We start from the raw sequence: 26,702 nt of genomic DNA, 5'->3' as shown, positions 1-26,702 counted from the left end.
TATAGTTGAAATTGAACTTCAGCCTAGCTTTGATTCATAGTTGTCCTTATGGGTTTGAAACTCCAAGGGGAGTAACATTCCCTCTTGGTCATTTTGTAGATAGTTCCTGCTTCTCCCTGTCAGTATTCTTTTGCTGAAGAATAACCCAGTTCTAGTTTCTGATGTGAAAGAGCAGCTAGGAATATTTGTGCAGAATAGCTTACAGTTTTAAAAAAAAAGTATGTAAATATAGTAAAAACAGTTTGGGGTTCAGTGGCATGATTTTGAGCTTAATATAGTGCTTAATACCGATCTCATTAATTGATAATATGTGTTTAATGCATTTTTTAGTGCTATTCTCATCTTTAAATTGATTATTATAATAGCTTTTGGATAAATAAGGACTTGGAAGATATTTTAACATCCCGAATATGGTTAGTTCAACATTTGGAGTGGGAGAATCCTTTGTATGTTTCACAGGGTTGACTGTCTATTTCCTGACTGAACTGATTGGAAACAAGTTTTGATTTGGGATGGGTGTAGGGAAGAAGAAGCAGAATTTAGAGGCTCAAGCACTTGGGGAAAATGTGTACCTGATGTTTCCTTGGGGAAAATGTGTACTGGCTGGTGGGTACTGTGGACCCCCCAAAAAATACAAAAACAAAAAAGCCTGCCTGTTGTTTTAGTAAAGGATTTAGTAAGGACTGTTGTGGCCATAAAGTCATCAACCACTGTAGCAGCCACCCAGACCTTGTAGCCTGAGGGGAACTCAGGATGGAGAAAAACAGGGTGCTAGCCATCAAACTCTCAGCCACCTGGATGGTGAACAACAAGGGCAATTCAGGATGGAGAAAAACCCGGGATTGGCCCTATAGAGCTAAGACGCTTATCAAAGGAACAGCTTCAAGAAACCCAGACTCTTCCATCTTCCACATACATAAATTAGCCTGAGATGTCTGGATTTTGTGATTAACAGCAATCTTTTGATGTTTAACTAGATTTTTTTTTCCCTGTAGGAAAGATTTCTATATCTCCTGGCTCCTCCCTTATCTCTTGCAAAGAGTTTTTCAAAGCTATCTGCAAGACAGCAGTCCCTGGCTATAGTCCTTAGTAAGGTCTGCGAACAAACATAACTCTCCACTTTTAGGTTGTGCATCTTTTTCAATTGACATTACTCTGGGGGCCAGAGGGTCACTGCAGTGTCTGCTGGCAGTTGTGAACTGGAGCTGGTCAGGGCAGTTTTCCTCGCTTTGCTCGTTCCCCCAGTAGCTCCTGAAAACTACCTAGTGATTGTCAGTTTCTGCTCTGCCCCGTGGTGTCCTGTGTTAGCAGGAATTGGATTGAAACCTTAGTTAAAACAGAGAGAGTGGAAGCAATTTTTTCGTGACTCCAACTTGAGGTACCACAAACTTCCTGGTACTAAGCTCCCTGGATCTGGGGTGCTCAAAGTTTTTAGTAACTAGCATCATAATGGCAGCACTTATTACACATATATGAGCGGAACAGAGAAACTGTAAGTGAAACTGATAGGAAGGGTTGTCCCTATGTTAGTTTCTGAATACATTTCAGATCATCACCGGTGGTTCTCCAAGCAGGTCATCCCTGAGACTTGCTAGGTGTTTCAGGAGGCAGAAGTGAGGTTGCCCATAGCACACCCCCCTCTTTAGGGGGTTTACAGTCACATCCATGGGGTGGCAGAGGTTAGGGTGCTGATTCAGCGAAAGTTTTAGTTAAAAGTCATGTGGTCATTCATTGCAGCAGCTAGTGAATTTGAAAACATGGGCTGATACTTTAAAATAAGAACAAAACAATTATTTTAAGATTGCAGAACAATGAGTGTTTTGATTTGGCAATTCCTGCATTTACTAATCACTAAATGTAAGCAATTTCTCTGTGCAAGAGGCTCCACTAGCCAAGAGCCGTGCTTTATTGTATTTTTCCATCAGCTCTTTAGCAAGCCTGGGCCCAGGAGGCATTTCAGGCTTGTAGCCAGCCCTCCCAGGCCTTCAAACACACTTTGTTGCCTCTTTCACAGAGGGCCCCAGGGTGTTTTGGAAGCCATGTGTGACTTTAAGGAAAAGATTAGAAAGAGGCAGAAACACGTACTACAAACTAGCTGCTTTTGGGGTTTTTTTTTTTCTTTCACTCTCATTTCTGACTGATTTCCGGGCTGACTCCCACAGCGGCTGTTGCACGTGCTTGCTCCTTTTTGAATTCCTGGCCTCCCCTAGCCCAGCCCATGGCAAATGCCCTCAGAAACGAAGTCCTGGAGGGACTTCTCTGGTGGTCCAGTGGTTAAGAATCTGCCTTCTGATGCAGGGGACACGGGTTCGATCCCTGGTGGGGGAACTAAGATCCCACATACTATGGGACAATTAGGCCCTACACCACAACTAGAGAGCCGTGTGCTGCAGTAAAGATCCCATGTGCCGCAGATAAGACCTGATGCAGCCAAACAAATAGAATGTTTTTTTAAAAAGAGAGAGATGAAGCCGTGGGCACAGAGCCTGCCCTCTGCCTTCCTCCTCTCTGCCACATTATAGCTGCCCTTTTCCTGGCAGGTGTCACAGCTGGGCTGGTCCTGAGCTTCATCAGGTACAGGCGTGTCTTATTTCTTCCTCCCTCACACATCTCCCGTGTCCTGCCCTCCCCTCTATCAGGTGTCCAAGCATCCTACTGTTACATTTAGCTACCCTGTTGTACGATTCTTGAAATGGGTCAACTGTCCGATGCCTGCAGTGGTGTCTTTCACATTCAGACTCATTCATTCCCTCAAAGCCACACTTCACACATTATAATCTGATAGACGTGCCATGAATATTCAGAAAACGTTTATTGACCACCTCTGTGTACACAGCGGCTGTGTGCAGATGCCAGGAGATACAGAGACGAATCAGACCCTTTGTGCTATTGGTGGAGAAGGGGAGAGAAATGTGGGAGCAAATAGTCAGAGATGACTTCTAGTAAAAACATGGACTAGCTATAGTGAGGACACGAGGGGAGAGGGAGCAACCTGGTCCTGGAAGGTGTGTAAGTATGGCTCCCGGGACAGAAGCAGAGGGTCATAGCAGCCATCAGCCAGAAGCGGATGGGGCGTTCCTGTGACTCACCCCCTTCCCGATGGATTCCACTGTGACTAGTCTAGAGCAAGGGGATGCCTCTATAACAAAAGGATCTCTAATGGTGGATTTGGCTCACTGTGGCAGAGGGTTGGAAAGGAATTTGGGAGGCTGCAGCTATCCCTAAAGTAACAACATGGGTGGGCTTTGACCTAAGAAGGTGAACAGTCCTTGGTACAGTTTTTCAGTGCTGGAGGACTTCCTTATGTTCTTCCGCTTTAAGAATTTGTTGGTCATGTACTCACTGTTTAATGGCCCTGATGCTCAGATGCTGTGTTTTTGTGGGAAGGCCTCATAAATACTAAGTTTCAGGATGAGCATAGAGTGCAAAGACCTCCTGGTCCAAACCAGATCATGTTTTACTTCTCATTCATGGATAGCACTTGTCCCAGTTTGCAACTGTGTGTGTATAAGTATCTCTCCACTCTTAAGACCTTTTAGAGATGAGAACTGTTGGTTTCCTTTTCAACCTTATGTCCATGTTGCCTCTACTGGGCTTGGCATATAATAAGGAAAGAATGAACAGGGCAGACACCCAGCCTGAAAAGTGAACAGAAAAGTCAATGGTGGGGTTTGCACAGTGAGGCCTGAGAATAGATAATTGACATTTTTTATTTTTTTAAATTGAAGTGTGGTTGATGTACACAGGTGTACAACATAGTAATTCACAATTTGTAAAGGTTATACTCCATTTATAGTTATTATAAAATCAGTGGCTATATTCCCTTTGTTGTGCAGTATATCCTTGTAGCTTATTTTATACCTTAGACTTTGTACCTCTTAATCCCCTACATAGCTTGCTCCCTCCCCCTCTTTGCTCTTCCCACTGGTGACCACTAGTTTGTTCTCTATATCTGTGAGGCTGTTTCTTTTGTCTTTTAAATTTGGGTAACAGTGTTCTAATTTGGTCAAGGAAAAAGGGCAGAAGAAAGTCATCATTTACTGAAGTCCCTTCCAGCAGATGATGTTTACAGAACCAAAAATGTCTTTTCAGAATAGAATGTGCTTAATGGAACAGATATATATTCGGATTATAGTAGTGCTTATATGAATCTATACATGTGATGAAATACTGTAGAACTGCACACAAAAGAAAGGGCAGGAATTGAACATGTCAAAACAAGTGAAATCTTAACAGGATCTGTATTTTGGTTAGCAGTATTGTACCAATGTCAAGTTCTTGCTTTTAATAGTTTTATTGTGGTTAGGTAAGATAAGAGGTGCATACATGGGAGCTCTCCACTATTTTTGTAACTTGTGTATGAGTCTCAAAGTATTTTGGGAATCCCCTGGTGGCTCAGTGGTTAAGACTCTGTGCTTTCACTGTTGAAGGCGAGGGTTCAATCCCTGGTTGGGGAACTAACCACAAGCCGTGTATCACGGCCAGGTATCACGGCCAAAAAAAGAGTTATTTAAAGGCAAATAAAAATAGATACTACCAAGTTCTGGCAAAGATACAGAACAACTTGAACTCTCTTGCATTGCTAGTGGCAATATAAAATGGTATAGCCACTTTGGAAAACATGTGGGGTTTTTTGTTTTGGTTTTTTTTACAAAGTTAAATATATACTTACCATACAGCAATTTCACTCCTAGATACTTACCCCAGAGAAATAACCTCTGTTCACACAAAAACCTGTAGGCTAATATTTGCAACAGTGTTATTTATTTTATTTATTTACTTTGGCTGCTTGCAGGAACTTAATTCCCTAACCAGGGATTGAACCCAGGCCCTCAGCAGTGAAAGATCAGAGTTATAACCACTGGACCACCAGGGAGCTCCCAACAGCTTTATTTCTAATTGCCCATAACTTGAAAAGACTCACATGTCCTTCAGCAAGAGAGTGGATAAGCAAACTGGGCATCAATGGAGTATTACTCGGTACTACCAAAGAACAAACACAACTAACTGGATGAATCTCAAATGCATTATGTTATGTGAAAGAAGTCACACTCAAAAAGATACATTCTGTGCATGATTCCATTTATATGACATTCTGGAAAAGGCAAAAGTATAGGGTTAGAAAAAAGACCAATGGTTTCCTGGGGCTGGGAACTGGGGAGAAGCTTGACTGGCTCAGACAGTAAAGCGTCTACCTGCAATGCAGGAGACCCAAGTTTGAGCCCCGGGTCGGGAAGATCCCCTGGAGAAGGAAATGGCAACCCACTCCAGTACTCTTGCCTAGAAATTTCGATGGATGGAGGAGCCTGGTGAGCTACAGTCCATAGGGTCGCAAAGAGTTGGACACAACTGAGCGACTTCGCTTCACTTGACTTACAAAGGGTATAGGGAATTTTTACCCGTATCTTAACTGTGGTGATGATGACATGACTATATGTTTTGGTTGAAACTTATGGAACTGTTACCTAAAAAGGATGGATAACTGCATGTAAATTATATCCCAATAAATCTGACTTTAAGATGAAAACACCACCAACAACAAAAGTGAATAATTAATGATGTTCTTTAGATTAAATACTCATGAAGAGTTCAGTGTCTGTCACTTGCCCATGATTGGATGAGGATTTGTGAAGTCATTAATTACAATGATGTCTTGTTCAAACACCAAAGTGTAGCCTCTTTAGTACTTTGACCTCTAATTGAGCAATGGAAATAACTATGACTGTAGAGATAGATGTTCTAATATTTTTAAACAGAATGCTTTTGGGAGATTAAAACAAAAGCTTCTGACTCTTGCTTTAGCAGATGCAGTCTTTAGTGCATGAACATTTAATCAATTGTTGCTCTGTCTCCTTTCCTGGCTTCTTTGCCGTTAGAACAGTCATTAATGGAGTAGACTTACATACATTTTTGGATTGTTTTAAATCTCAGCTATAACAACTGGGCTGTGATTTTTTTTCCCCCCTAGAATGGATGATACAATATTGTATTGGGAAAAACGCAAGTTTCGATTTAGATGGGAAGAAGGAAGGCTTATTTCATCACTATAGCTAGTATAATTTAAATATAACTTGCAAATGTTGATAGCAGGAATTAGAAGATTCAGACTGAAAATTCAGTGGAGCTCTGAAGCAGTATCTCTTGATAACCATCATCTTCTGTAAATTGAAGTCAAAATTTGATTTTGAAGAAAGATTGAACTCTGCTTGATTTGTGGGGCTGAAGGATATAACTTCTCCCTTTATGGAACAGATAGCTGGATAATGTATGTGAGATTGCAGCAGTCTTTTCCCAGTAGAAGACTCCTTGTTAATTTAAAACCAGGGCTTACTAGGTTGGTTTGGATTTAATGCAATCCAGTATTTCAGCGGAGCAAATACTTAATCATTAACCACTTGTAATGCCTATTATGAGGGTTGGGTTTGCATAGCCAAATAAGCTGCAAGCCCTGTTTTCAAGGAGTTCACCATCCAGTGTGATCACCGGAGCTGTGTGCAGCCTCCTTAAGTGCAGCTGCAGGAGAGACCCCCTAAGGAGGAAACCCTGACCTGGGATGTGTCGCTTCAGCTGGGCCTTGTAAGTAGACTTTTGTTTGGTCCTGAAGGAGAGCACTCAGTTTTTCAGGCAAAATGAGCCAAGTGCCATATGAAAGCTTTTGTGATCAGGGAATCGTAACACTGAAGCAGGGTAAAGAATTTCTCCTCCTCCTTCCCAATTAAATAAGAGTTAAAGTCATAATATAAAAATTCAGACAAGAATATGGATAGATATAAATACTAGAAAGAATATATAAAATTATACTAGAAATACTGGAGTACTAGAAGGATATAAAATTATAAGTAAGTTACCCCTTTTACTCCTCTGTTTCTATTGCTGGTATAATTTTTACCACAATGTTACTGTTATGAAACAACACAAATTTATTATCTTAATGCTTCTTTAAGTCAGAAGCCCAACATGGGTTTCACTGGGTTAAAATCAGCGTGTCTGAGACTTTTGGCCTCTTCCGGGTTAAAATCGGCGTGTCTGAGACTTTCGGCCTCTTCCGGGTTAAAATCGGCGTGTCTGAGACTTTCGGCCTCTTCCGGGTTAAAATCGGCGTGTCTGAGACTTTCGGCCTCTTCCGGGTTAAAATCGGCGTGTCTGAGACTTTGGAGAGGCGGCCACTATTCTTTGGCTTGTCGCCTCTTCCTCCATCTTTTCTCTGATGTTTGTTTGTGGTCAAATCCAGGAAAGGGTTTCTGATTTGAAGGACCCATGTGATTAGATTGGGGCAGCCTGGATAACCAGGATACTCTTCCCATGTCAAAATCCTTAATTTATCATATCTGCAGAGTTAGGCAACATAGTCACAGGTTCTGTCCACAGGATGTGGACATGGGGCCATTATTTTGTGTACCATATCTGTCTACCCTTATTGCTTTTATTCTCCCCACTGGTAAATTATTTGGACACCAAAGCTAACATATACATAATGTATTTATTTATGAAAGTCACTCAGTCATGTCTGACTCTTTGCAATCCCATGGACTGTAGCCTGCCAGGCTCCTTTGTCCACGGGGTTTCTCCAGGCAAGAATACTGGAGTCAGTAGCCATCCCTTCCTTCAGGGGATCTTCCCGGCCCGGGGATCATACCCCAGTCTCCTGCATTGCAGGCAGATTCTTTACCTTCTGAGCCACCAGGGAAGCCCATACCTTAAAGTACTTTCCTTTTATTAGCACTCACTGAACCGCCTCATTTATTCCAAGTGCTGTGATTGAATTCTAGTGAGCAGGTATTACTTTTTTTTGAAGATCACAATTAATGTTGGAGTGAGCATCTTTGGACATATATCTTGATATTCTTTTCCACACATATTCGTAAGGAAAATATGAATATATGTGGGTTGTTAATTGTGAAAGAAGATTGTAAGCAATTAATAAAAGAGGAAAAGAAAAGAAATACGTGATATAATGAAAGTTCTCTAAAACCATTAAGAAGGAAGCGAGCATTAATTTGTGGTTTATCATGTGCCAATCACTGTGCCAACAGATGACTTCCTTTTTCTCACATCATGTTCCATGGTGATACCAAGAGATCTGTTGTTAGGCCCAGTCTACTGATGAGGGAAATGAGTGGTAGAAGCTCGTGTAACTTGGTCCAGGTTGCAGCTCTGGGATCCACATCACCCTGCCTCCCCAAAGGACAATGGGGACCCCTTCAAGTTATCCCCCCTGCAGCCCAGTCCTCAGATGTGGGCAGCATACCAACTGGTGACTCTTCTGACTCCATTAGGTTGTTTAACTCCTAATATTTGAGGTGCCCTCACGTGCATTCTCTTTCACTTAAAAAAAGATCTCAGGGAATGAGTGACCTCAGTTCTAGATCCGGCATTGCTGCCACACAGCGCCCTCCAGGGACTTGTGTGTTGTGACCAGTGGCTCTGGCTGGGCAGCGGGGTCTCCTGACAGTAGGCGACCTTCAGGGCACTCAGAGAGATGATGCCCTGACGGGTTCTGCTGTGGGGGCTGACGTGGGCTACACCCTGTCCTGGGCCGAGCTGGGGCTCCCTATTGCCAGGGGACCAGTGGTCTGGAGGCCTGGTTGGAACAGAAGTTCTCCTGGGACTCCCTGTGAGGTGTTCGCGAGCTGGGGTTTGACCCTCCCGAGGATGGCATGAGGCCCAGTCGGGCTGCTTTTCCAGAATAGCTTCCAAACATCGAGCACGTGTAATTGCTGCCTCGGTCCAGCCTGGCAGAGCCCACGCTGGCTGGTAACCAGTGTGATACCAGGCTGTTGGCTGTCAGCCGGCTCACTTGGGAAGAGGGCAAGGGCTTGGGTTCCATGGTACATTGACCTGGATGCAGTGATGGTTTTGCTGCTGGGGTCATAAAAATCAGGAGGCTGTTTCAGGGTGCAGGAATGACTTCCCTGGTTCAGGTGTTATTCCTGAACTTGCTCTTATACAGAAAGAAGTGTGATCAGTGTGTGCAAAATTGTGTTTATCGCTTCTCCAGAGTGAACAGCGTTTGATGAAGAGATGTCAGAACTGCTTGCTTTTCAGCCCGTTGAGCATGGCTCCAGCTGGCCTGGGCCCAGGGCCTCTGTGTTCCTGGGCTTCTGTCGCTTAGAAGAGCTGCGTGGCGGCCGGAGACAAGGGGCTGCTTGTGTGCGTTCCGACCAGTGGCAGCTGCAAGGAAGGAGAGTGATAAGGTCCTTCTGTTTTGCTTTTGCTCAACTCTAAAGGCTACTTTAGGATTTTTATGACATTACTGCATTCCTTAGGAAAGCTCGACTGGGGACATTTATTCTGAGGGTTTTGGGGATCTTTTGTGAGGAGAGGTACTATCTGTCAGGAGGACAGTCCCACAGGGATGGAACTCTTGGCTGCCCCCAGCTACCATCACGCTGTGTGATCTTGTGCCAGTCACTCCCCCTCTCTGGTCCTGTAAGCTGGGGAGCTGGGACGAGAGCAGCCAAGTCATTCACACTCAGAACCAGCACTCTGGACATACTTGGCACTAGAGCACTGTGTCCCCACTGACATGCTTAGCTGAGGATTTGGAGCCGGAGAGAGCTGCCTCTGATGCCCGGGTCGTGCCACTTACGACCTCCATGAGCCCGAGCAAGTGACGTTATCTCTTTGGTCTCCTTGATCAGATTGGGGATCAAGTCACTTCGATCATGGGGTGGCTGCCAAGATTCAGTTCAGTTAAATGAGGTGGTGTGTGGGGAAGGCACTCTGCCAAGGGCCTAGTTCCTGGTTAGGGTGCAGCTCAGGGTAGCCGCCCACCGTTAGCCGTGAACTGGCTGGTATGTGAGGGGCTTGTGACACTGTCCTTTTACTTCTTGTCACAGAGCGAGTGGCTCCCATTAGCTTTAATTAAAATGAAAAAGTTCTGATAACTGTGAACCAGAGGGAAGTCTGTTCTTTCCTGTTACTTTAATTTGCTCCTTGAGGAGTCCTGTGTGGTCTGAGGAATGGGCTCTGCTTAACTAGGCTTCCCTTTAGGAAGACAATTTTGTAACATGAAACAAAACTAAAAAAACAAACAGGACCCAAATGGCTCCACTCGGAACTTCTCAATTTGCAACTTCATTATTTCAGCATGGCCTTTTCATAGTTCCTAACTTTAGTCATGAGAAGACAGATTTGTGAGGTGTAAATGGTGTGGTGGAAAAATGCAACCCTGTATTTTCCTTGAGAGAGAATACAGGGACGTGTGAGGAGGAAGGCTTAACTTCCCAAATATGTATTGAACTCAGGTATTTTTTAAGGCATTTGGAGAAGCAAAAATGAATTTAACTGATGTGGTCCTTGTCGCCATAGAGATTAGTTTATTGGAACAGGGCAGCCATTAAATTATAGAAATAATGATTTAATTAAAGCTGCGATGGTGCTGGGAGAAATGCAGGGTATAATAAGTGGGCAGTGGAGGATCGCATGTGATGGGAAGAACAGAAAGTCACCCTGGGGCAGTGGCTTCCAGCTTAAGGTCCAAAGAAAGAGAGGGAAGTGTGCCAGGGGAGATGAGGAATGCGTCTCTCCAGACAGGAGGATCACACTGACAAAGGCAGAAAGAAGTGAGGTTTGTTAGAGAGACGGGAGGAAGGCCAAGGTGGCTCAGAAGCTGGTGCGCTCTGGGGACAAGGATCTGAATGGTTTGGAGAGGTAAGCAAGGGCTGGACTGTGCCGTCAGGCCTGGGCATCCAGGATCCAGGTTTTTTTAAATTCTAATTTTTATTTTATATTGGAGTATAGTTGATTTACAGTGCTGTTAGTTTCAGGTAAACAGGAAAGTGATTAAGTCATACTATGTATACATATCCATTCTCCCCCAGATCCCCTTCCCATATAGGTCATTACAGAATATTGAGTGGAGCTTCCTGTGCTATAGGGTAGGTCCCGATTGATTATCTGTTTTATATGTAGCAGTGTGTATAATGTTTTATATGTAGCAGTGTGTATATGTTAACAGCATCCAAATTTTATTCCAAACAGCAGTGGGAAGCATTGAGCTAGAAAAGGGCCTTGGTGCGACTTCATATGTGTTTCCAAGCGGTCACTCTGGTTTCTTACTGGAGCTTAGATTTTCAGGGATAGGAGCACAGAAAATATGGGGAGACCAGTTTGGTAGCTGCTGCAGCCACCCAGGTTTACTACGATGTCCTGGTCTCAAGTGGGGAATGGAGATGAGTATTTAGGAGATGCAGCCCACCTTGATTGACGGGATGGGGAGATGTGAGGGAGGGAAGGAGCCCAGTGCAGTTCCTCTCCTGAGCATCTGGGAGAAGGGTGGTACTATCTGGGCAGATAGAAAAATTGGTGGGGGGGAGTACTGTGGTTTAGATGGGGATGGAGGAGTGTCTGCTGGACACAGTTCTCTTTCTTTGGGGATGCACTCACCCTAGATGTTCGCCCTCCGTTTCCCTGAGGCCTCTGCTCAGACGGCCCCTTGTTAGGGAGACCTTTGGAGACCACTGCTGCAGTCCTCTCCATGGCACCTGTCACCATCTGAGAAACTGCTCATTTACTTATTTCTTTAGAGTGTATATCCTCTTAAAAGAATGTGAGCTCCTTAGAGGCAGGGGTTTTTTGTCTGTTTTATTCTCTGTTGTGTATCCATAGCACCCAGAACAGTGCCTGGCATATAGAAGGCCCTCAATAAATACTCACTGAATGAATCAGGAGTATTATTTCCATTCTGATTTTTTGTATCCTGTTCAAACTTGAGTGACTTCTAATTAACCCAAGCCCAGGAAGAGGCATAGGGACACTATTCATTTGTTATATCAAGTGTTTTTTTTTTTTTAATCTAGGCGGAATGAGTAGAAAAATTTAATTTTCTTTTTTTTGTTTTTAGTGTTAGAAGTGATAGAAGAGGGCAGTTATGAAAATATTTGAACATCACACCTTTTTTTGTTCTTTACCAATCAGTATAAACATCTAGCCCTTCATCTGATATATTGTTCAGATTTGGGGGCTAAATTATAGCATTTTGTAATTCCTCTGAGCTTATTATTTTTTTTTGGGGGGTGGTCATTGACTTTTTGATTACATCTTTTTGACTTGCTGGGGAAAGGTATGGAGACCAGGATCCAAATTTGCTTAAAGGCGAAATATGAGGACGGAACAGAATAAAAACCTTTTGTTAGAGATATTGCTGGATCCCTGGATCTTTACATGGCCAGTAATTTGAAAGTACTAGCAATTCGTAAATAGTTTCCTAAATCTTTTTTTACTTTGAGTTCTAAATGAGTTGCTACCACTTGTAAACAGAATGTCTGCTTGTGAAAGAAGAGGTTGTATATATAATGGTTAAGGATGCAGCTGTTAAGAGTCACACCTCTGTTTGAATCCCTCCCCATACTCCCTCCCACCATCATTTGCTAGCTTGTAACTTTGTACAAGTTACTTAACCTCTTTCTTTAAAATGGATATTACCAAAATTGTATTATTATTTGAGGAGTTAGGAGAAGACAGATACTCATTATTGTTACCATTTATAAGCTTAACATGATTGATGGTATTACTAAACGGGAATTAAATGTAGACATATCTTAAAGAGAACTAAGTGTTATAGAGTATAATTGACTCAATTCAATGTTCTCCAAACTTGCCAGAATGTAAGAATCTCCTTGAGGTGCTTGTGAAAACTATAGATTCTCAGGCACCTCCCAGATTTGCTGACTCAATCTCCAGAGGAGGAAGCCTGGGAATTTTGCTGGGTAGGCAGGGCAGTGACGCGGCCTGGATTTTGTGACTGTGCCGTGCTGGGTGCCGCGGTCAGTCACTTCAGTCATGTCTGACTCTGACTCCATGGACCGTAGCCCACCAGGCTCCTCTGTCCATGGGGATTCTCTAGGCAAGAATACTCGAGTGGGTTGCCATGCCCTCCTCCAGGAGATCTTCCTGAGCCAGGGATCAAACTCACGTCTCCTGCAATGCAAGTGGAGACTGTCTTTTCTTTCAGATATTCTGTTTAGATTCTAGATGTGTGTTTATACTCATCAGAATGTGAGTATCCAATTTTGAGATAGGAAACATGTCACCATTTATATACGCCATCTTATTCAGAATCTTCTCTCTAATCAAAGAAGACATAACATGCTTCTGGGTTCCAAGGAACATGAGAGGCTGGATAGCTACAAATTAGCCATGTTGGTGTAAGTTACTCAGCTTTCTTAGCTGCCTTTCTTTCTCATTGCAAAACCTGTCTGATCTTATTAAGCTGCTCTGTGAAATATACGCAGGGACATGGTTAAGTATCTTGGCAGCCTCTGTCCTCCGGAGTCTCTGAGGTCTCAGTAATTCCAGGCTGTCCTAGTGGCAGTGACCATGGATGCAGTGTCTGTCCTGGAGGCGACCCCTGGGCTTTGTTCAGTGGAGGCCAAGCCTGAGGGCTGCTCTTTGCTCCCCTGAGAGCTGGGAACCAGGAAGGAACGCTGCCCTCCACTGCACTTAGGACAGTGTGTTCTTAATCAACTGTCCTGGAAAAACAGCGTTTTGTTGTTTTCACGCAAGCCTGCAAGTTCATTTCCCTTCTCTGGCCCAGGCAGTAGTGAATCAGTGACAAAGGAAGATGAACATCTGAAACTTCTTATTCTGAAGGCTGAGCTTTCTGCAGGCATCACAAGTGGCGTTGACGCCTCCCTAAGGAATACGGGATTCTCATTGTCTGGAAGGCAGTTCCTCCCCGTGCCGGGTGGGGCTCGGGGTAGCTGTTTTCTCACATGAGTCTATGAAGTGTAAAAGAAGTTTCTTCTGGGACTTCCCTGGCAGTCCAGTGGTTAAGATTCCATGCTTCCAATACAGTGGGTGTGGGTTCCTGATCGGGGAAACTAAGGTCACCCCCACCCCAGGTGCCGCACAGCATGGATGAAAAAAGAAAAATTAGTAAAGAATTTTCTCCACCAGCCATTCTTCATACTGGTCATGGTTTCATATTGATAGTTTAATTTCAGGTTGGGCTTAGTTGTTTCTTTCTATTTACATTACTGTGGGAGAAATTGATTTATGCTGAGAATCTTATTTGGATGATAAGTTCATTTTCTGACCTGTAACAAATCAATCCACTGTTTATAGCTCTTGTTAAAATGGAAAAGTTGACACACATTTATGAATTTGCACATTACTACTTCCTTTGAAAAAGCCTGTGAGGGCTTAAGCACACCTACCTGGATGTAATTTAAGTTGAGGATCTGGAGGTTGGTAGGAATAGGAAAGGCGTTTCTTCTTTTCTTTTTCATCCTAGTAGTCTCGCCTGACAAAACTTTCTATCTGCACAGTATTAAGTAACAGAATCCTGAAATTTTAGTGAATTTAAGAAGATCTCCTTCGGGAAATGTTGGGAAATGTGGGCAGATAGATCTTTGTCATTCTGTGGGCAGACCTAAAGGACTGAACCTTCCCAGTAGAAAAGGCAGGAGGCGGTCCGTGTGCAGGTGAGTTTTCCTCCTTCTGTCCTGCGGGCAGATAAGAGGAAGCAGGCCTGAAGTGGGGACTCCCCTTGGCTCCCTCAGCAGCTCGGTTACAGGATGAGTCTGGGCCTGCAGCTTTCTTTCCCAACTTCTCTTGCTGTTTCAGCTTTTTTTTTCTTTCCTCATCTGAAATCATCTTTGTGTGGGGAGAGGCTGGAGGTGGAAATTAAGAGTCTTCTTTTTAGCAAGGAGTAGAGATGATTACCCAGGTAAGTGGTATTCTAATCAGCCATAGTCACAGATTCCCATCTTGTCAGGTAAGAGGCGTCTCAGGGAGGAGGGAGTCTGTGGAAGGCCCTCTGGTCCTGTTGACAGGGAGGAGGCAAGGCCCAAGGCCTAAGCCAGGCATTTCTAAAGTGCAAATACAGCATGTAATAAAGACACTGTCTACAAAGCCAGACCTCTGTTTAAGCAAATTAAAAACCAGCCAACTCTGCCTTTCCTCCAGCAAATATACATATAAACAACAAAAATGGACAGTGATGCAAGATGTGCAATTTTAGTTTTGTTAAATACCCCTACTTAAAATTGCAATTATTTATATAACTATGTGTAATAATCTGAGAAATAGTCCTAAGGGTTTTTTTTTTTGGCTAGAGTTTTAATGATACCATATATTTTAACATCTTACCACCTTGTCTAACCTTGTAACATAGGAACCTTAGGTTCCTATCCCACCCTTTTTTTTTTGCAAACTCCTGTGGCACCGAATAGAGAACAGAGCACCTTATAAGGACTTAGAAGCGACTTGTTGAATTGGATTGAAGCATGACTCAGTCCATTTATGTAGGTGGAATTCTACATTACTTGCTTGTGGGTGTTCACATATTCATGATGTTTATTTACAAGCTGTCTAAGCTAGAGAAATGCCTGCTAATTTTCTTAGTCTGTGTGTGAATCATATGGAATTATCTCTGCAAATTAATTCCTTTAATTAACCCAGAGAAGAGGGAAAAATCAAACATTAAGTTTCATTAAGTGCTCTGCTGAGGGTAGTTTAAAAATGTAACAAAGTACCCTTGGATATAATACAAAATTTTGTATAAAATGTCTACAACGAAAAGCTATAAGTAAGAATGGTAGTTTGTGGACAGGTTTCCTTCCTCCTCTCTAGTCCTCAGTATTGAAGCGCGGGTCCTGGAGACATGCTAGAAATGGACAAGGAGAGAAGTTCCTCCATGTGAGTGAGGGGTGCAGGAATGGGGGGCACATTGAGGGAAGCAGAGATGTTACTGCCAGCGCATAACATGGCGAGAAGATGACAAGAGATGAATGTGGCAAGGCTGGGGCACTCCTCCAGGATTCTGGATGTCCAGAGAGCATGGTGCTCTTTGGATTTTAAGCAGGAAGGAACACGATGCAATTTCTGCTTTAGAAGGTTCTGCACCTTTTTATATCTTGGGCTCAAAGCCACAACAGCAACACCAGCTCAACTTACTCTTTCTCCAGTCCTGCCTGCCGGTCTCGGCTTTATATCCTTAGAAGCACTTGTGACCAGGGTGCCCAGTGTATGCTTTATTTACTTGCCCACTATCTGCCTTTCTAACTAGAATGTAAACCTACTGAGGGCAGGGATATAACTGTTTTCCCAGTGCAGCATCTTCAGTACCACCACCATGCCCAGCAGGTTAGCAGGTGCTCAGCAAATAACTATTAACCAATCAGATGCAAGGGTTGGTTTCTGAAATCAGTGTGTTGTTGTTCTCGCAAATTTAATAAGTGATTACAAAAGGAAAAAAAAGTAACAGTTCAGTGGGGACACTGGACAACACTAAACAAGGAGTCAGAATCCACCAGTAGTGGCTTCCCAGGTGTCACTAGGGGTAAAGAACCTGCTGCCACTGCAGGAGATGTGAGAGACCCAGGTTCGATCCCTGGGTCAGGAGGGTCCCCCGGAGGAGGGCATGGCAACCCACTCCCGTCTTCCTGCCTGGAGACCCCATGGACAGAGGGGCCTGGTGGGCTACAGTCTGTGGAGTTGCAAAGAGTCAGACAGGACTAAAGCAACCGAGTGCACGGGAACTTACACAGTGAGAAGCAGTGAGTGTCACATGTCTCTGGGTGTCACACCCCGGTCAGGAGTCCAGATCCAATCATGAATAGACACCAGAGAAACCTGAATTGAAGGATATTCTCTAAAACTTATTGGCATATATTTTTCAAAAATATCAATGTCCTGAAAGACAAAAGCTGAAGAACAGTTTCTGTTTAAAGGAGATTAAGGAGACCTAAGAGTTAAATGCATTTGTGATCCTATGCTGGGTCCTGGGAAATAGAAAACTTCTGTGAAGGACATTAGGATATTTGATGAGAGCAAAATATGCAAGGGGAGAGGGGACATACTGGGAGCTAGAGTACTTCTCTGCAGCTGAACTCTGGAGAAATCAGGATTCAGAAGCTCCATCTCTGGGTGGCCTGAGCTGTGCCTCAGGACCCAGGGCAGCAGATGAAAGATCTATAAGAGAAGGAACCCTGGCCTGGGATTCTGGAGACCTGGCCCTGATACTGAGCTGCTGGCCCATGGTTTCTTCTCAGAGATTGGGGTTCTGAGGCTCAGAGACTCTGGCTGTTACAGAACTTTGAGCAGCAGACTTAGTCCAAGTGCTGTGAACTTTAGGCAGGCAGAGGTGGTAGGAACACCTACAGGTCAACTGTGGCCGCCTCTGCGGGTGGGATTCACATTTCAAAAACCAATAAAGGAAGAAAAAATAAGTACAGTGACTTAACAGGATATCTTGTTTGTTAGCACTGACGTTCTTATTCTTACTTGTCAGTGTCTTTTTGGTGGTCAGATCATTGTGAAAACTCAGAGGGAGGTGGAGACAGAGAGAAAAGATTAGTATTCAAAACATACAGGTTTGGGGAGAATGTGTGGTCTTTTGTCATTTAAAGCAGTGAAGCAAATTGCAGGGATTTATTTTATAGGGCAATAACTTCAGCCCAGTTCCTTCCACCTGACTCTAGTGATCACTGAGAGCCAGTGACAATAGTCATTGACCAGGAGCCTTTCTAGGATTAAAGAGTTCATTGAAAAACCAGCTGAGATCACTCATTAAATCTTAAAACACCAAAGAAAGAGTTAAAAATTACATACCAATATGCATTAATTTTTGAAGTTAGAAAGTAATTTTAAAACAGTTTAAAGTAATAATGGTTGTGGACCCCGGTGGTCCAGAGGTTAAGACTGCCTTCCAGCGCAGGGTGTGTGGTTTCAATCCCTGGTTGGTGAGCTGAGATCTCATATGCCTCTAGGCCAAAATACCAAAATATAAAAATCAGAAGCAATATTGTAACAAATTTAAAGATTTTAAAAATTGTCCTCATCAAAAAATCTTTTAAAAAATTGAAAGAAGGTAACAGTGGTTGAAACAGAATTTGCTGATTTAAATCTGAACCAATAAACTGAAATAAATGCCATTATCAGGGCATCCCAATGTTTTAAATCACTTGTTTTGGTGGGTGGGAGAAAGAGTCTAGTATGAGTTTGTATTAGCCAAGATGGAGAGATGAAGACCATCTAGAAATCTGAAGCCAGTAACATAATTAAGGTTTTGGAGTATTGTTTTACCTGAATAGTTCTCAGTGGAGTATATAAAGAAAGTAATATGTCCAAATTTTAAGGAATAATTTAAAATACATTTATAATATTGTTGGAACCCAAATCAGAACCCTTTATAGATGTCAAAAGTGTTAATAAATGTAAAGTCCTTAGAATGCCTAATGTACATGTGCACACGCCCTGAGCAGTCTTGAAGTGTTTTGATGATGAGTCTGTACCCTTTTTATTTGATTTTTATTTTAAAATTCATTTGTATTTATTTGATTTGCTTAAATTTGAAGTATGCATAGATCATTTCCACCTGCTTTGGGTTCCCAAGTGTTTTGTATGTTACTGTAATTTATCAGTAAGTCAGTAGAAGCATATCTAACTATAAGTGGTAATATGATTTCTAAGTATTTCTCTCAGGTCCTGTGAATTTAAACAAGAGTCCAGATAAAGATTTAAAGTAAAAAACACTTAGAGATGGGACTTCTCTGGTGGTCTGGAGGCAAAGACTCCATATTCCGAATGCAAGGGGCCTGGGTTCGATCTCTGATCAGGAACTAGATCCCGCATGCTGCAAGTGAAGATCCTACATGCCACAACTAAGACCTGGCACAGTCAGATAAAATAAATAAATTAAAGAAAATACCTGGAGAGGCTTCAACAAGTAAAACTTGTTTTTTTAAATGTAGTGTGCAAATTTAGCCTAAGCCATACTTCAGAAGATAACCATTTGGCATTGACTCTTTAATTAAAAGAACAGAGAAAAACAACCTTATCTCACACTGTACTTCCACCTTTTTTCTGTAACTGCATGAAGTATACTCTGAACTATGTGACAAGTTATCGTTACTGCTTTTTCAAATTTTGGAAAGTGTATTTTGGGGTATTGCTTAGTTTCTGATATCCTGCATACACTGGAGAAGAATATTTATGTCTGTATATTTATATATAAGAAAAATGCTATCGTGGCTACAGTAACACCTTTGAGATTTGAGGAGTAGATGTATAAATTGTGTAAAACAATACCTGAATAAATGAGGAAAGGCTACGCATATATAAAAGGCAAAATAAAAGATCTTTTTGTGACTTACCTTTTAGTAAGTGTTCTCAGTTTTAGTATTACTACTAGTATTAGTAGTATTCTAGTAATAACAAAACCTTCCTGCTCCTTATCATCATATGTCGTTCATTTAGTGTTCATTAGGTGCTAGGCACATGCTAATATGTACTTTATACAATGTTGTGATTCAGTTCTCCCACAACTGTAAGAAATGAGTCTAGCTTCATTTCACAGATGAGAAAACTAAGGTTCAGAGGTGGTACTTTCCGTACCTCAGAAGGGGCAGTTTCAGATTTTAATACAAGGTGGTTTTTGTGTCCAAAACATTTTAAATCTTAGATGCTTTATTGCAGTTACCTCTCAGAAGATGAATATTTAACACACTCACTAGAATCAGATTTGCTAATATTCTTAGTGAACTCCGTAGGTGGAAAAAGTTAAGTCAGTCAACCATTTTCAAGTTAAAAAAGTAAAGGATTGCCATTAAGATGCTACTATCAAGAAATTAACCAGAATTTAACAGAAATTAACTATCGAGAAATTAACCAGAAATTAACAAGTGTTGACAAGTATGTGGAGAAATTGGATCCCTTGTGCATTGCTAGGAATGTAAATGTGCATCTGCTTTGGAAAACCATATGGTAGTTCCTTTAAAAATTTAAAACTAGAACTAACATATAATCTAGAAGTCTCAGCTCTGGACATATACCCCCCAAAGAATTGAAAACAGGGTCTTGAAAAGATACTTGCACACCCACGTTCATAGTAGCAATATTCACAATAGCTGACAGGTGGAAGCAACCTAGATGTCTATTGCTGGGTGCATGGAAGACAAAATGTGATAGAGACTCACAATGGAATATTACTCAGTCTTAAAAAGGGAATGAGCTTCTGATACATGATGCTAAGTGAAATAAGCTAGTTGAAAGAGGATAGACATCATATGATGTCTTTCACTTAGATGAAGTACCTAAAGTGGTCAGATTTGTAGAGACAAAGTAGAAAGGTGGTTTCTAGCATCTGGAGGAAGGAAGGAATGGAGAGTTATTGTGTGGTGGGTACAGAGTTTCAGTCTGGGTTAATGAAAAAGTGCTGGAGATGGATGGTGGTAGTGGTTGCATAACAATGTGAATGTTCTTAATGCCACTGGACTTGACTTTGATGTGGTTAAGATGGTACATTTTATGTTATGTGTATTATATCACAATTGAAAATAATAGTTTAAAAAAAGGTTGGGGGGAAGAGTGAAGTGACTGCCTGTGAAATCTTCCTTGTAAAGGATAAAAGGGATTTTTATCTTAGTCACATATATCGCAGGTTGAGTTATTCCAGCCCACCCTGACAGCATTCACTGGAAAAGCAAGGGTGGTGGAAAACCATGGAGATGTTGAGTTTTATTTCCCTTTCCCCCAACGTGCTTGAAGCCTTCATTCTCGTCATCTTGTCCAACGCAAAATGAGTTAGACTTTTCTTAGAAATTGAATTCTTTGGAGGTGATATCAGGAGCCTTTCACTCTGAGTATTTCAGCAGCAGCTTTCTCAGCCTGAGAGGAAGAGCCAGGGGCTCACATTCAAACAGATAAATGAGATGCTTCCAGACTTGAACCTTGTAACGAGAGTTACATATGCTTCAGTTAGGCCTGGTATTAGATGGTAGATGGATGAATCATCTAGTCTGAGCAGGTCAACTAAACGATGAGGAATTGGACTAATATCTGGTTATCTTTAGGTTAATTGCTCAGAGTCTCACTGGTTCCATTCAATTCCAAAAGTTTAACGTGATGCAACTGTGAAGCTGGTTTTCCTGGCTTCCAGCTTTTTATGGTTGTAAGAACTGTCATACTTGAAAAGAGGGGTCTGTGACATTTCTCGTTGGTTGACAGTTGTTTGAATGCAGGTGTCTCGTGGTGAATGGAGCTCACAGTCTAGCACAGAATGGTCCTTATTTGGCTTCTTCTTACTTATAGGTGGGAAAAGCTCAATGAAGTATTGGGAGCATCTGGCACGGGCCTTTACCCTCTCTGGGAGGAGAATAGTATGGGTGGAGCCAGAGTGTCCCGAGTTAAAGGGCTCCCTGGAGAGGTTTGCCCCAAGGCTTCTGGACTTCATTCTAGCAAGTGGGGGCTCTTATCACTTTTCAGTGGGGAGAGGAGGGTAGATGTAACCAGGATGATTAAATCCCTCCCTGCTTTTTTCCCTGTATTTATTTTTTATTTTTATTTTTTAATTTTATTTTTTAAAGTTTCTCTTTTATATTGGAGTGTGGCCAGTTAACAATGTCATGATAGTTTCAGGTGGAGAGCAAAGGGACCCTGTCATACGTATCCATATATTCTTTCTTCCTCAAACACCCCACTGTGGAGGCCACTTCTGCTGGATAGAAACTAGAATTAGGAATAGGGAATTAGGGAGACTGGATAGGAGGCTTCTGCAGGCTTGTATCCAAAGATGATGGTGATGGTAGGAGCTGACATACATGGAAGGCTACCTTGGGCCAAAAGCTCTTCTTGTCTGGTCCTCACACTGTGAGCTCTGTGTAGGTCTATGGCATTACTGGTGCCATTTCACAGATGATAAAATTCAGGAACAAAGAGACCAATCTTTTTTTTTTTTTTTTTAACTTTAAGATCACACAGCTTGTGTTGAATGGATCTAGGATGGTAGGAACTAGGAGCTGGTAGAGAGGAGCTGTTTTCATTCTTCCAGTGCCATATGATCACCAGGAATGTAGTGTAGGAAGGAGCAGAGGCAGTTGATTGTGTTTAAACTGGGGTTTGGAAGCCATGGCGCATCCCTGACCACGTCTCTTCCTTCTTGGGATAGATGACAGCTGTTGTCCAGGATCAACCAGTTTGGCCTGAGTTTGGGGGAGGAATGGACTGGGTGGGGGTGTTGATGGAGCTGTGTGCTCCCGGGTACCCGGCTGCTTTTCTGGATGTGGCAGTGGTGGGGTGATGGGCGAAGTGTGGGGGTGGTGGCAGAGTACACAGTGTAATTCTGATTGATGAGGGAGCTCTTTGTGGATGTTTATTGGTGTGAGCAGGTTCTGTCAGTCCCCTAGGCATTTGGTTGCGAGATAGCGAACAGTCAACAAGCCGTGGAGTGCTTTTTGTAATGTTTGCTTAATGGAAAACTGGGTTTGGCACTACAACCTGTTTGATGAGAGAGGCAGCAAGAAATTCAGAGGCATTTGAGTTATTTATACCAGAAAACAAACATGGTCTTTTCAAGTGTTTTATAGGCCTGTTTCTTGTAGGGGTCTGTGGAAATTGTTTATTTTGTCCCTTAAAATTTAGGAAAGGTGGTTAGCAGTTTTATAGACAAGCAGGGAACTGTAATTTTTCACTTTGTTTTAAAAAATCTACCTGCCTTGGTCATGCTTATTGTTTAATGTGTTGGATTTAGTATTAAAGGAAAACTGACAGGTGGGGAGCATCTGCTCCTTTGCTTTAAAAAAGTTAAATATATTGTTTCTTTTTTTAATTAAAAAATGAAATGCAAACAATTCTCCTGATAGTCCTGTGGTTAGCACTTGTTGCTTTCACTCACAGGGCCTGGGTTCAATCTCTGTTCTGGAAACTAAGATCCTTAAAGCTACGTGTTGTGGCTAAGCACCCCCTGCCCCCGAAATAAAATAAAACAAAAAAATGAAAAATAGGCACGTGGTTTTAAAAAATTTCCTAAGCGACATAAAAGCATAAAAGAAATCCTCCTTTCATTCTAGTCCTCCCTTGCCTTCTCCAGAGATAGTTTCAGTTTTTTGGGGTGTATTTTTCATGGATGGGCTATGCACATATCCTGCATACTAAAAAACAATAGAATGGGAAAGACTAGAGATATCTTCAGGAAAATTAGACATACCAAGGGAACATTTCATGTAAAGATGGGCACAATAAAGGACAGAAACGGTATGAACCTCACAGAAGCAGAACATATTAAAAAGAGGTGGCAAGCATTCACAGACCTATACAAAAAAGATCTTCATGATGCAGATAACCACAATGATGTGATCACTCACTTAGAGCCAGACATCCAGGAGTGTGAAGTCAAGTGGGCCTTAGGAAACATCACTACAAATATGGCTAGTGGAGGTGAAGTTCCAGTTGAGCTATTTCAAATCCTCAAAGATGATGCTGTAAAAGTGCTTCACTCAATATGCCAGCAAATTTGGAACACTTAGCAATGGCCACAGGACTGGAAAAGGTCACTTTTCATTCCAATCCCAAAGAAAGGCAATGTGAAAGAATGTTCAAACTACTGCACAATTTCATTAATCTCAAATGCTAGCAAAGTAATGGTCAAAATTCTCCAAGCCAGGCTTCAACAGTACGTGAACCATGAACTTCCAGATGTTCAAGCTGGATTTAGAAAAGGCAGAGAAACCAGAGATCAAGTTGCCAACATCCATTGGATCATCAAAAAAGCAAGAGAGTTCCAGAAAAACATCTGCTTTTGCTTTATTGACTAGACCAAAGCCTTTGACTGTGTGGATCACAACAAACTGTGGAAAATTCTGAAAGAGATTGGCATACCAGACCATCTGACCTGCCTCCTGAGAAATCTGTATGCAGGTCAAGAAGCAACAGTTGGAACTGGACATGGAACAATAGATTGATTCCAAATTGGGAAAGGAGTACTTCAAGGTTGTATACTGTCACTCTGCTTATTTAACTTATTTGCAGAGTATATCATGCAAAATGCCTGACTGGATGAAGCACAAGCTGGAATCAAGATTGCCTGGAGAAACATTAATAACCTCAGATAACACATATGACACCACCTTTATGGCAGAAAGTGAAGAAGGACTGGGAAGCCTCTTGATGAAGGTGAAAGAGGAGAGTGAAAAAGTTGGCTTAAAACTTAACATTCAGAAAACTAAGATCATGGCATCTGGTCCCATCACTTCATGGCAAATAGATGGGGAAACAGTGGAAACAGAGACTATTTTATTGGACTCCAAAATCACTGCAGGTGGTGCCTGCAGCCATGAAATTAAAAGACACTTGCCCCTTGCAAGAAAAACTATGACTAGCCTAGACAGCATATTAAAAAGCAGAGACATTACTTTGCCAGCAAAATTTGTCTAGGCAAAGCTATGGTTTTTCCAGTAGTCATGTATGGATGTGAGAGTTTGACCATAAAGAAAGCTGAGTGCCAAAGAATTGATACTTTTGAACTCTGGTATTGGAGAAGATTCTTGAGAGTCCCTTGGACTGCAAGGAGATCCAACCAGTCCATCCTAAAGGAAATCAGTCCTGAATATTCACTGGAATGACTGGTGCTGAAGCTAAAACTCCAATACTTTGGCCACCTGATGCAAAGAACTGACTCATTTGAAAAGACCTTGATGCTGGGAAGAATTGAAGGCAGGAGGAGAAGGGGATATCAGAGAATGAGATGGTTGGATGGCATCACCGACTTGATGGATGTAGGTTTGAGCAGCCTCCAGGCATTGGTGATGGACAGGGAAGCTTGGTGTGGTGAAGTCCATGTGGTTGCAAAGAGTTGGACACGACTGAGCAACTGAACTGTACTTTACTGTAACTGTATCCGGCATAAATATACACACTATTCAGTGCTTTGCTCTTTTCTTTGTGTGATATTATACTTTTTCAAGATGATTTCATATCAGCACATATAAGTCTATCCCATTTGTTTTAATAGCTATGTAATTCCAATGAATGGAAGAACCAGAATTTATTTACCAGGCCTGATTGAAGACCTTGGGCTTTCCTGATGACTCAGTTGGTAAAGAATCTGCTTGTGATGCAGGAGATCCAGGTTCAATCCCTGGGTTGGGAAGATCCCCTGGAGAAGAGAATGGCAACCCACTCCAGTATTCTTGCATGGAGAATTCCGTGGAGAGAGGAGCCTGCAGTCTACAGTTCATGGCGTCGCAAAGAGTTGGACATGACTAAGCAACTAACATACTTTGAGACCTTAATGCCTTTAGAACTAATATTGAGAGGTATACCCTTCTGTGTCCTCATTATTTCTCACTGTGTGAGTATATGTATAGAATAAACTTCTCTGTCAAAGTATAGTTAAATTTGAAATCTTAGAAGACTTACTCTTGGGCTTAGTGAAAGTAGAATTTGAACACCTATTGCGTGAAAGATCAGTCATTTTGGAGAATTTTGCTTGATTAACATGGTTTTTAATCATGCCAGGGCAGCAGTTGTGAAAAGATGCTGATTAAATATATGACATCTATTTAAACATTTACTCCTAAAAGTATTTCAATCAAATGTTATTTCAGGAAGATACAATTTAATCATTAATTAAGCCCCGCCCCTGACAGAATGCAATCTTGATTCTGAGCCCCCAGCCTCCCCCTCCTTCCCCCTCCCCACCCCCCCCATTAACATCGAAGAACTTCAAGCTAAGCTTAGTGAGCGCAGGGACCATGCGTGTTCCCGATGAGAAACTTCGTGGTCCTGGAACATGGCAAACGGATGCTTGTCTGTTCAAGGACAGTCTTCAGCTGCTGCGGGACCTGCAGTTGATTGTAGCCAAAGGACTGTGTTCTGCTCTGTGTGGTGCCAGTTCGTGAGACATTTTTCTGCCAGCTTCATGCTTGTCAACCTGCCGAGTGGGCTGGGGGCTTAAACTTCTGATCCATGTTAATGCATTTCTGCAAATGGTGTTTGTTATTTTTCAACATCTTTCCAAAGTTAAATGTTATTCACAGGGTGTGCTGCTGCTGCTAAGTCGCTTCAGTCGTGTCCGCCTCTGTGCGACCCCATAGACGGCAGCCCACCAGGTTCCTCTGTCCCTGGGATTCTCCAGGCAAGAACACTGGAGTGGCTTGCCATTTCCCTCTCCAATGCATGCATGCATGCTAAGTCCTTCAGTTGCTTGAGGGGTTTTGAAAAGCTAATGATGGTTTTTTGTTTTTGTTTATATTTAGATTTTTCAGTATTTAACTGGGGGTGTGGAACCTGGGCTTTGCCATTTAATCCTCTAAACTATTAATTATGTTTTGGGGCACACCTGGAAACCTTGTGTAGGCTATGCCTCATTAGTCAATGCCATTAGTATGTCTTAAAAAAAAAAAGGCACTAGCATACAGATTTGTTTTGAAAGACAATTTGCTAAAATATCAGTTAATATCATTGAAGAACAGGCCCTACTTCTTTTGATTGATTGTTCCTGTCAGTGGTGATCTGAGATGGGTATGGTTACTAAGCTTTTGAAATTGTGTATTTAGGTTCCATAATATGGCCTTGAGAGTCCATGGAGTCGGAGTACTCATTGAACACCTAATAGCTAACATGCCTTGAGCCACAGCTCATCAAAACCCTGCACTTTTTTGGCCTAAGTTTTATGGGTACGGACAGTGAGGAGGTTAAGATGAAACATACAAGGGCCTACCCTTTATAGAGCCAGGATTAGAATATGGGCAATTTGCTCATGCTGTTTTATATGTTAGTCTGCAAAAGAAACCTTTGAGGTTGGTAATTATATTCCCATTTTTACCTTCAGGGAGCTTGAGGCTCAGAATTAAATGACTTTAACCACTGGTCATTCAAGGTCACAACTCCTGAGAAACCATGTGATCTGAAATCCAGATTCTTCCTTGCCTGCTCACAGCTGTGATTTAAGGGAGGACCTCATGTGTGGGTCTGCCCCA

The 26,702-nt window shown here is 42.2% G+C and overlaps 1 protein-coding gene across 16 annotated transcripts in view; it reads left to right on the top strand.

Moving 5' to 3' along the window:
- Window positions 1–26,702, top strand: part of SGMS1 (sphingomyelin synthase 1) — a 317,203-nt gene that overhangs the window by 102,628 nt on the left and 187,873 nt on the right. The window contains exon 1 of one of the 16 annotated variants that reach the window (XM_070470588.1): window positions 6,464–6,576. The exons of the other annotated variants lie outside the window; for them this stretch is intronic. The gene's annotated coding sequence lies outside the window, so the exon portion shown is untranslated. Of the gene's footprint in view, window positions 1–6,463; window positions 6,577–26,702 lie in introns of those variants that run through there. 16 annotated transcript variants of the gene reach the window in all.

Source organism: Odocoileus virginianus, chromosome 7 (assembly GCF_023699985.2).
Source record: "Odocoileus virginianus isolate 20LAN1187 ecotype Illinois chromosome 7, Ovbor_1.2, whole genome shotgun sequence".
Lineage (NCBI taxonomy): Eukaryota > Metazoa > Chordata > Mammalia > Artiodactyla > Cervidae > Odocoileus > Odocoileus virginianus.
The sequence above is the reverse complement of the archived record's forward strand: the minus strand, read 5'-3'. Positions and strand labels throughout refer to the sequence as shown.